At 34.0% G+C, this 12,090-nt stretch overlaps 1 non-coding gene across 1 annotated transcript; it reads left to right on the forward strand.

Annotated features, from left to right (window-relative positions):
• The first annotated feature begins 265 nt into the window (after positions 1-265).
• Positions 266-336, forward strand: TRNAR-UCU (transfer RNA arginine (anticodon UCU)). The gene has a single exon. It is a non-coding gene; the product is annotated as a tRNA-Arg (tRNA).
• The last annotated feature ends 11,754 nt before the right edge of the window (positions 337-12,090 follow it).

A 12,090-nucleotide genomic window follows, 5' to 3' on the forward strand; every position in this document is an offset into this window, starting at 1 on the left:
CTTAAAGGCATTTAAAATAAAGCTATTAATTTTTTATTGCCTTTTTGCACAACCTATTTGTGGGAACAAGAATTTCTTTCTATGTTATATTTGAAAAATTAAAACAGAACAAAATTAAAAGTGGATTCTAATTTACCGTTAAAACTAAAAAAAAATAAGACCAGACATAAAGGAATTGATCTCTCTTAAACAGGTCCAAATTTTACAATAATTATAGAATTAAAGTAATATAACTTGTCAGGTATTTTCTCCTTCTTTTCTGCATGCCTTCGTGGTGTAACGGTAGCACATTCGGCGTCTATTCGAGAGGTCCAGGTTCGAGTCCCGGCGAGGGCATTGCACATTTTTCCCTCTTCTACTTCTAAATGAACTAATGATGCTACAAATTTAAATTCTGATAAGTAAAATGGTAACCAGTTCTTAGCCAAATATATTTATATATGTGCATATTTAATACAAATATAAAATAGCTTGTGTAAATGGCAAAAAATATGTTTTTTAATATTTCTATTGAGAAATTTCAAATTGGTCATTGTAAAATGTAGTGGTGGTACTAAAGTTTTTCAAGTTTTGTTTAGATGTTACGCATTTGTCAAAAGGTTGAGAACCGCTGTTTTAGAACATGAATTCAATAGAATTCTGCGAAAACGATCTTCATTTCGAAAAGCACTTGTCTTTTTTTTTCCGATAATCTGCATAGAAATGTTACATTTCGCTGTTAAAGTTGTCTGCGGCCCCTGAATATTATTTCCGAATTTAATATCAAATATCTCGATCGGTTTTTGTAGTACGGGAGTCAAACATTTTGTGTTTCATTTTTCATAGTAAGTACAAAAATATTTCCATGTATAGGGACTGAAAGAACGAGTGAAAATTTCAACTTCATATTTTATTTAAATTTGTTTTTTAATTTAAAGATACCAAAACATGAATCTTTGCTTCATTTGAAGCATCTTTTTCGTTGGAAGCATATGTCTACGATCAACGGTTGGAAAATTAAGGGCTTAGAGTAAAGAGTAGAGGCCAGGTGGCACAGGTGGCTAGCGCGTTTCGTAGCAGCACCACAGGGCCGGGCTGGGCAAGGTTGACTCAGCCTTCCATCCCTTGAAAAGTCCATAAAATGAGTACCAAGTTCGCTTGGGAACTAAACACCGCTGGTCCTGCGAACAAGCTGATCACTTGTCCAGGGTATATGCTCATGCACCCGGGGCCCACGGTCAGGGAAGCAGATATCGAAGCACTGCAGGCCATTGCCCACTAGGGCTGTTGCGCCACTGAGTTTTAGTTTTAGAATAAAGAGTAAGGATTTAAGTGAACACTGTGGCTTGTAATTTTAAAATTGTTGTTCACGTGCATAATGCTTTTCTTGTTGTTCAGTGCTTCACCATCTTGATTTTACTCACTTACATAACCTTCGATGAATATGGACCGAGTGATTTCATGTGTGTTTCACAGCAGAAAACCTCCGCGGTAGGCAGAAAAGACTCAAAAAGACGGTAGGCACAGAGATGGTGGGCAGAAACGACTCAAAAAAATTACCCTAGAAAGAAAAGAACTTGCGTTTACTTTTTAATTCTTTGCCTTTACAAGGTTACGTAATTTACTTAAGAAATTTAACTTTTATTTTTTCCCTAGATTTAATTTGGTGTATTTTTATAATTCCTTTGATAATGTTTTGGCTTAATAACGTCTCTTATTAATTATGTAGGTTAGACGTTTATTTCTCTAGTTTATCACTTAAAAATAGCCATTTCTTGTAAGAAAAGAAGGGAATTTAAAAAGGCCTGAAATTCTTTTTAATATGGAAAGATAGAATTATATAAAAAGGGGATAACATAAAGAGAACAATAAAAGCTCTCAGCATTTTAACTGCACTTTGTAGAGACATATATGTTCGCTGTTTTTACATTTAAAATTAAGTATTTCTTTTAAGCCCTTTTCCCCAATTTTCTACCCCCCAAAAATAATAATAATAATAACTGTTTTCTATATTGCAGCTACTATACTTTTTAGCCTACTATACCAGATTGAATCGTTTTTTTACGTTATTATTGTTCAATAGATACTCAGGGGTCATAAATACATACTGTACAATGTGCAGTTTTTGAAATGAAATTACGCGAAAAACAAGTGCAGTACGCAATTGTTTTAAATTTTAGTCAATTAGTGACCTTTCTTTACTATTTTAATTAATTAGTGTCTTTGGGCGATATATTACTCGGCACAGACGCTTGTTTTCGCTTAAGAGAACATTTTCCCAATGATTATTTGCTTCTTATGTCTCTTCGTATGTTGTATCATTAATGAGTTCATTAGATCGACGTGTTGTCTAAAAGGCGAAATTAACGGAGACATATACTTCATAGCTTTGTACTCTATTTGTGTAAAAAGATTTTATGAACTTGTTATATGCAGCGGATTAATTAAAATAAAGCATTCGGCGTCTGTCCTAAAAAGAAATAATTTCCTTTGTAGACCTTTGTAGTGGAAATCGACTTGCATTTTGATCACACACTGAAGGTCCACAAGGGCCTATTCAATTATCCGAATCTCTTCATCGGCTTTAGCCACACAGCAGTTGGTGAGCAATTTTAAGCACGGAAAGAACGATCAAAATTGCCATCATCAGAGAAATTCACTAAACATGCGAAACAGCTAGGGACCTTACTAATATGAGCATGTAATAATGAGAATGAAAAGGCTCTCTTATCTTTCATTCCTTAAAAAGCAAATGTTCGCTTGCTCTTTTGACAAGATTGAATTGCCATTAATTGATTATTTGGCACTAGAGATCAGTTATAGATCTGTTCAGGTCAGAATTAAAAATTTTTGCTGCAGATTACTTTTAAACAAAATTTTCTTATCACATGTTTTGCTTTTAATTAGTCTTGATCTTGAAAATTACATAATCCATATGGTTATTATGTTTTACAAATCTTTTATATAGATGAATTTTATGTTTTTAGCTGAAAATTCAATTTTTTTCGTTGCATAATTGTTGTTGACTACGCATTTTTTTATTTACATCTGTAAGGACTTGAGGAGGATCAGTAAGGGCTTACCATAGAGAGGTACTATAGCATTATTATCACATTTGCGTTATAATACCATTTCCTATATGCAGACAGAGCCACTTTTTCATCTTCAACTGATCGTTCATCTCGAACTGGGGAAAGTGATCCTTTTCAGACAGGCTAAGTAATTAGCAGGAAATCCATCTAAACTGCACTAAATGTCATAAGTGTGAAAAGCATCTGCTGTTCAGCGGCACTTTGACATTTGAGCAGCTCTCTCAATGTAGTCGAAGAGGAAGCAATTTCCCCAAAGGCTCTCCCATTCGTTTGAGGAAATCAAAAGAACTTGTGAGGTCCGAAGCTTCCTATTGTCGAATAAAACTGTTTTGGCAAAAATCGCTTTATACCTTCATTGTTTGGTCTTTAGTGAGTCTCCTGCTTTCTTTCTGCCCCTTTTTCGCCTTTTCTATTCTATCGCAGGGTATAATACAACGTGAGAACTAAACTAACGCGTTTGTCTTTCGGTTGCGGGAGATGGATTGTATGAGACGACTGTGCATTGCCTCTTTGTATAACGAAAGTAGAGAAAATTGCAAAAAAACCTCAAGCGATGCGCTTTTGCAAAAGGCTCTTCTGTTTTATTAGGCAACGGGAGAAAAAACATAACATTTTCTTACAGTCGATTATTCCCTAATCTTGGGGTAGTGTACCAAGTGAGCGAAATTTAATTATCAGTATATCAACTGTACGAGACCAATGAACAACACCCAACTTTCCCCTCCCCACCTGAACAGGCGAAGACTAAATTCCACAATAGGGATGCTAGAAAAACTGCGAACTTCACGATTTGCCAATGCTTTCCCCCTCTTTTCTAGAAGCTTCAATTCTGAGAACAACATGGTTGTTATAAAACGTCATTTACTGTTGTAAATGAAACATATTAATATACCGCTGTAAATGAAACATATTAATATTGTTGTCTTTAATTGAGATTACAAATCTCAGTTTTCCTTTTTGAGATATTGTAAAAACTGTGCATGCAAAGCAACTGTGCAAAGCAAGTGCTAAATGAAAATTTGGTTTGCGCTAAAATAAAAAATAATTTCTATTGACTCTTAAAAAATCTACAAAAACTTTTAAGTAGTACATTTTGGCTGCTAATATATGTATATCAGTTTTGACATGCATAAAAGTGATACATTAATCATATATATATATATATATATATATATAGCCTGTGTGTGAGTGAGTTTGAGTGTGTGTGTGTGAGAGAGAGAAACAATACTCTTGGCTCTCTGGCATAAAGGCCTTTTTTATTAAGCCCTTTGTATACAGTTTGCCATGGTACAACCGTTCCAGTGATGGTTGCAAGCTCTTAACTAGAAGTAGACTTCCTTTGTGGTGAAAAGCTATTGCCAAGTTTGGACAAAGTTTCAATCCTGAGAAGAAACTGTTATTCGTTTGCGTCCTTGTCCAGATCTCTTTACAACAGTTCCAAAGTTCTGAAATTGTTTCCATAGCGTAGAGACTCTCAGTCTTGAAATATTCACACATCTCGCTGCTTCCCTGATTGTTCGCCTGCTTCTAAACGGCTAATGATTTACCACTTCAGACATTCTTCCAAATGATACTCCGGAGCCATACCTTTTATAGACCTTACACACTGAAATCAAGCGCTGCATTGCTGAAATTCACTCAGATATTCATTTTGCGCAAAGCGCTTGATTCACCGTCAGTCGACGTAACACTTTGACTTGTGTATGAGAAACCGTTTGATCATTTCTGATTAGATTATGCTAATTAGACTAGGCTCTCACACCTTTCCTGCAAAAATTGATTAAATTGATTGGATATTTCATGGAATATCAATGATTTGGGGTACATGAAGAAAAATCTGAATATAAATGTATTTCTTTATTTGAAACATAGTTCTCCACAGCATATAAACTTGTAATACTGGGAGCAGGATATGGGTTGAGCACGCTTGTTGTTTAATAATTAAATTTTAAAAACATATCTTTATTCAGTATATCTGGTTGCAAAAGTTAGAGACTGAAGACTTCACGTTATCTAGGCGAAGGCAAGCAACAATGCTTGTAAGAAGAAAGCTTGTTGAAAATCAGCAAGCAACTGCAGGGATCTTAATTTTTTCTACTAGAGGTTACGTCATTAACTACACCTATGCACCACAGCCCTCTAGCGGCATTTTTTTTACTTGGGAGAATAAATTTGTGCTTTAGCAGAAAACAGTGTAGATATTATTATCAAATTATGTTATTGGCTATTAAAGATGTTAGCCAATAAGGAATTGGATGAAAGTCTGATGCCTTGTAACCCACGACCAAAGTTATCCATATACATCTCATTGGTAGATACCAGTAGCTGAAGACTAGCTGTAACTAAAAATGTTTTATTTAAAAAGACATTTTTCCAAAGTGGCCGTCGATTAATGATTGCGTATTAAACTTTAGTTGAAATGAAACGGTATGGTTGGAGCTTGAAAGAAAAAATTTCCATTATAAAAAGAGATCAAAGAGTCTTTAAAGGCTTATTAATATTTTATCATACAGGTAAAATTAACTTTAAAAAATGAAAAGAAAGATCGAGTGTATATTGGGAGCGAAAACTTTCAAGGATCCTTTATCTCAGCACTTTTAAAATCGCTTTTAAAAATTAATAATAATACATAAAATCAAAAGCTTACACAGTTTATTTCCGCTAGAATGTTACTATCTTAGTAATACCATTTTAAAGCAAACTAAATTTATAAATGATGCTATTTTAAACTAAATTCACTTTTCTAATCTACAATAAGTATCCGCTGCAAGCCAACCTTCTGTAAATTCCTGTATTCTGTATATTACAAGTTTCATATATTTTTTTTTCTTTTTTTAATGATGCTTGGCTTTATAGCATTGTCGATTTCATTTTTTGAACCGACAAATTTTTAATGTCCGAATTTGAGGAAGAGATCAGTCAATGATCTTCAATAAATTTTGTATTATATATACTATTGAATAAACACAGTGATGCAGTAGCTTGCTACAAGAATTCTGTCAGCAAAATAATTCTAATTTAATTAATGTGTAATAAACTATTTTTGTATATTTATAGGTGCTGAGAAGTTTTAAGGGATAAAGCTGCATTTCTTTTGTGCCAGTCCTAAAAGCGTATTTATCAATACAAACTTTCGGCTTCTTCTCTTTTCTAACCCCTAATTGTCACATGGCGTCGAAGCAACCAAGCGGGGAACGTTTCTAGGGGCCAAGTAGGTGTCATTATGAAGGACTATGAGCTTAAATGACTTTACTCAGCGTGATAAAATGGCTGCTAAAAAGGACATAATCGCTGTCTTTGTTGGTCTGCAGTTCAAGCGCTTTTGTTCATTTAGCAAGCCATGGGCCTGGGGCTTTTCCACGAGTCGGAAGCTTTCTGAGCTTCTGTGTATTCATTACTGCTGATGTTTTGTTGGAATTCATTTGTGAAATTGCAAATGGATGTTGAAAGCTTCTTAAGTGCAGTTGTAATTACGTATCAATAATTTCAACACAGTATGTGTGATAACAGGTCTAATTTAAAAGATTTTCTGTGAGATAATTTTTTTTTAAACAATAATTCCTTGACATTTCAGATTTAAGGTTGAGCCTTATCAGAAGGAGACGGAATTCAGGCTAAACATATGAGAAAGTTGCAAAATTTCATTAATGCGGAAAGCATAAGGTAAAGCAGGCACTGTATACTCACAGCTTGAACTCCTAATATAAAAATATTTGAATATGCAAGAAAAAAGTATACATTATAAAATTTATTTGTATACAGTTTTAATTTAGGCAGTTAAGAATTACTTATACTGAAATAAAATGCATATATTCATTTCTCGTAAAAAAAATAAAGAATAATCTGAAAACGTATGCTTTCATATTAAAGTTTTCAACCAGTTTTAAACGGTATAATTATTTATGTTAAATATCTGCAACTGAATGCAAAACTGGACTTCAGTGCACAGATTATAAGGAATTTTTTCATCTCTTGCAGTGTGTCTTCGCAGCATCGGAACGGTAACATACGGCTAGCATTGGAAGCTCCGGAGTCCCAATCCCGGCGAGGGTATCTCTGATTCTTTGTGCTTCTCAGTTCCAAAAATATATAAGCGGTCTATAATGTTGCTCGATTAAAATGCGGTAGCTTCTGATTCGTCACTTCCTGGATTCAATGATCGAGGCCCTTCCTTCCCAGTCGCATACTAAGTGAGGGAGAATATAAGGAATTTTCTCCTTCTTTGCCTTTTGTCCTTGGTGTAACTGGAAGTCTGGGTGGCTGGCAATAGGAAGATGCGGAGTTCGTATCCGGTGGTGGGCATCGCTGCTCCAATAAGTACCTAATCACTCTACGAGATTAGCACATGAAATATGCGAATTAGGCTACTGAGAATCAGGGAGGAGTGGATGCATGTTAGAATTCGGGTGTGTAGCATTGTTTAAAGTTCATTTGGTTTTTTTTTAAAGTTATCAGTATTTATTAGTTTATCACTAATAAATCAAACCAGCCTTAATCAATTAACCTAACCAAATCTGTGATTCTAAATGGGTTTTGATCTAAAGGAAAAGAGGAACATGCAGCGGACTTTCCATTGTTCACAAAAATCACCGTTTCCACAAAAGAATTTTCAGGGTTTGAGATGGTATACCTTTGATGAAAGTTTTGTAACTGGTCATAAATACATGGATGAGGTCGTAAAATCCCACCTAAGGCTATTTAGAGTAGTGATGGCCAAATTTTATTGCTAAAGGATGACAAAGTTTGTCTACATCGAGCATCTTTGGTAACAGAATATTTAGAAGCAGAAGATATCTCTCGAATGAACTGTCCAGCTTACTCATCAGAGCTGAACCCGTTCGAGCATGTTTGGGATGACTTACGTTGCCGAAGTGCAATGTGACAAATGCCTTCCTGGGCTTTCCATGATCTGAAAAGTTCTCTTTTAGAGGAGTAGTGAGCAGTTCCAAAGACTTGATCAGGAGTTTGGCAAATTCTGTGAAATCAAAACTTGGGGTTTGCATTTCTGTAAAAGGTGACCACGCACCATATTATTTCTACAATATTTTGCAACTAGTCAGACAAATAATGAGGTAATTTTTTCCATTATTTTTAAATTTCCATGCACTGAAATTCAGATTCGGCATTTTGAGATCAATCATCTAGCAAAAGCGATGGTTTGTATTGAATAGGGCTTTTGTACAATTTTTTAATCATATATATTTCAATGAGTTTCAGTTCTGTCAATATCCTTTGACAAGCAGAGTACATTTATATGCATGGAATTTGCATTACATGGCCTATATATGTAGGACATGAAATGCAAATTCGTGATCATATTGTTGCGTGCGTACGGGTTCGTAACAAACTGAACGCACAAGTCCGATAAAAGGTTAATAAAATTTATTCTTATTCAAAGAAATATAATAGAACGCTGGAATTGTTCTCAGAAACATTTATGCAAGTGTTCACAAATTCGCGCAGTAATAATCAGTAGTTATACCTTAAACTACTAAAAACGTTAAATAGAATGCAAAGCAAAGCACAGAGAAAACTAATCCGATCAACAATAACAGCAGCAGCTAACTAAACAACTGGTCCGAGATGTCTCTCTCCGGCTTTTTAAAGCTTTCAATCGGTCGCGAGAGAGTTCTAGTAATTTCTTTGCTTCTCGAGATTTCTGGAAAGCAACAAGAATATGGAATTACAGTTACAGCTAACACAGTAGTCATTTGCATTTATTCAGCTTCAATACAAATAAAAGAGATATCCATTTATTCAATGTTAAACGCACGTGCTCTTATATATTTACTTTTCCGGCGTAGCTTGCTCTTAAAATTTATCACAAGCTGCATTGCACGGGGAAATAAAAAAAATTTAGTTGCAATTATACCAAAACTAGCTATCTAAATACAAAATTCGTAGCAATATAATTCATGTAATGCGAATTTGCGAATTTATTATCACTACTTAAATTATAGGTAAAATGAAATTATACATTACTTTGTTTAAAAATAAAGTTTTCGGAGGCTGAAAACATTACAAAATTGATTGAAAGAAATTTCTTATGCGGAGGAAGAAACTTTTGCACACCATTATTTTACAATGATAATCACATTCTGAGACTTGAACAATATTTCTTATTTCTTTTACAGAACAATACTGCTTTTAATGTAGACTTTTGAATTATCCAAGGGAATATTGCCTAAGGCGTAAAGATATTGCCAGTAATTATATAATAACATTATAAAACGATTATAATTTACCCAGCATTTTAAAAGTATTGCATGAAGAATAGTATCAGGTTTTGCTTTGCATCCCCTCCAAATAAAAACCATGTCATTCACACTAACGTGTGCCAAATTTATCAAAACAAAGGCGTCACTCAAAATGTCGAAATGATGGTTACTAACTAATCTAAATTCTATCTGTAATAAACTACTATGTACACTTCGCGAAGTTCATCCATTCAATTGATTAAATATTATATTTTTTTACTCTTATAAAACAAATACTCCTATATTTATTATTACTACGGCAGTTATATGACTGTATGTATATGTAATTTTTATCGCACAATATAATAAAAATAAATATTAAACAGATTTATATTTATTAATATGATTAATTAATTAAATGAAAAATAAAATCTGAAAGGCTTCAGATTTTAAATTACGTCCAAAGGGGCGTTTTTTAACATTTTGTGTGCTGTCTTTATTTATTAAATATCACGTTCTTTGCACTTAAACCATAAAATTCAGTTCAACAGCAATGTCGCAAAATAATTTTTAAATGATCATATCTTTAGAATTTCCGATACACAGTTCGGCGCACTGGAGATAAAAAGTCCCCCCCCCAATAGAGTGTTGCCATTGCTCGCTTTTAAATCGTTGAGTTTGTTAAATCAAAAATTCGCTAAAGTTTTACAAAATATGAAATCGTTAATAAAACAAATTTCAAATTTGGGTTTTCAGATGGCCATACTCGCAGTAGGATTACGTCATTCAAAACTGGACGGCTCAAGGTACCACTGTTTTATCACAATGCCGAGAAACATAGATACATTTACGCAGATTCTTCATTATTTAATTTCTTCAAATATAACACAGGGCGATACTATTTGGTGGTAACGACTTGAAAACTATTGAAATACGCCGATTTGAAAATACGCCGTTTATAGGATTTCGACGCAAAATCACAAAGAAAACAATAGTCCTTCAGGAAAAAAGCCCCTTTGGACTAATAATATATTAATTAAATATATTTGTATAATATCAGTTAAATTATGTGCTTATAAAAAAGCGGAGAGCTTACACAAGTAGTTCAAATAAAGCAGCAGTGATTTTTCAGACATCTGTCACAGAAACATAAACATACATACTTCCACATTTGCAGACTTTTACATTCCTGAAGCTATAAAAAGGTATGCAAAGTAATTGAAATAAAATTTTACTCGAGGGAGGGGATTATCGGATTATGAAAAATCTCAGGCCATCTGTTTGTGGGAAGGAATGTCTTTTAGGGAAAACTGACACATATATTACGTAATTAATCAACTACTGTTGATCGGAGTTTGCAGAATCTATTGACGTATGCAGGTTCTATTTATATAACTGATTTTAAAAAATAAGAACAAAATTCCTTTACCTTTTCTGATGCATCGTTGAAGCTGAAGTGATGTTTCAGCTGGCAATCTTTCTTTACAGAAAAACCACAATTCTATTTCTTGACATCACATTTCATTCACATAAAACATTCAAAAGGAAAAAAATTAATATTTAAATACATTTTCTTGTACAGCCTTTTTCTCTTATGGCTGTACGAAATAATTTATCCGTCCATCACACGGATTCGAAAACAAACTATCTACTGGTTACAAAAAAAAAAAGTTTAAATTCTCTCTCTGGCGCCCTCTAGTGAGGGAAAGATACTTTAGATGAACATTTAACATACACCCACCTTTAATTTATGGTGGAAGCAAGAAATTAAACATTAAAATTAAATTTACATTATTACTCAAAAATAATAGAATAAAATAAAACTATTATCTATGAAAATTTCAAGCCAAAAAAAGTTAAAATTCTAAAATTGAGTTGTGAAAAGTGTTCATACAGTTCATCAGCTAGATTACTGGGTCATCGTTCTTAAATATTTCCAAATGGCAAAGTTTACGAATCGGTTGTACAAAAGTTCCTGAAGAGGTCTTTACCTCTGCCACACATGTACAACCATCTCTACTTGGAAACAATTTTGTGACTTTGCCTATTGTCCAGTTAAGTCTCTTTCGGTTGTCTAGTTCAATTAGTAGTACATCACCCGTCTGGACCACTTGAGCCTTTTCCCTTGATTTTTGAACGAAATTTGCCAAATGTTTTCTTTTTTCGAAATCTGTTTCTCAATTGATCTTTTATATTTTGGCATTTCCGGTATCTTTTTCGAAGTTTCTGGAAATTAATTTTCTCTAGATCAGGTATCCCAATTTCTTGGGTGTCTTGAATAAAAGATGATGGAGTCAAAGGAATAAATTTATCAGATTCTTCTGAAATATATGTAAGAGGTCGATTATTCATTACAGCTTCAACTTCACATAATATCGCTGAAAGGTCTTCAAAATTGAGTGATGATCCATCAAGTATTCTTAGAAGATTTTTTACACTGCGAATGAGCCGTTCCCACCATCCACCCCACCACGCAGCTGTTGGAGGAATGAACTTCCATTTAATTCCATTAGGTCTTCACAATTTTCTATTTGACTCCAATTTAAAGATTTCAAAAGGTTGTTGGTACCCCTGAAGTTAGTTCCGTTGTCTCTGTAGATTGTTGAAATTCTTCCCCTTCTCGCTATAAATCTCCTGAGGGCATAGATGAAACCTTCTGTTGACAAATTAGTCACTAATTCCAAGTGTACGGCGCGATACACAGCGCATGTGAAAATGGCAATCCATACCTTGGTTTTGTTCTTTAGATAGAAAGAGAGGACCACATAAATCGATGCCCACGACTTCAAAAACTTTCAAGTCTCTGACTCGGTCAAATGGAA

The sequence above is a fragment of the Stegodyphus dumicola genome, chromosome X1 (assembly GCF_044657685.1).
Source record: "Stegodyphus dumicola isolate Sdum_Otavi_A_Nest chromosome X1, ASM4465768v1".
Taxonomy (NCBI): domain Eukaryota; kingdom Metazoa; phylum Arthropoda; class Arachnida; order Araneae; family Eresidae; genus Stegodyphus; species Stegodyphus dumicola.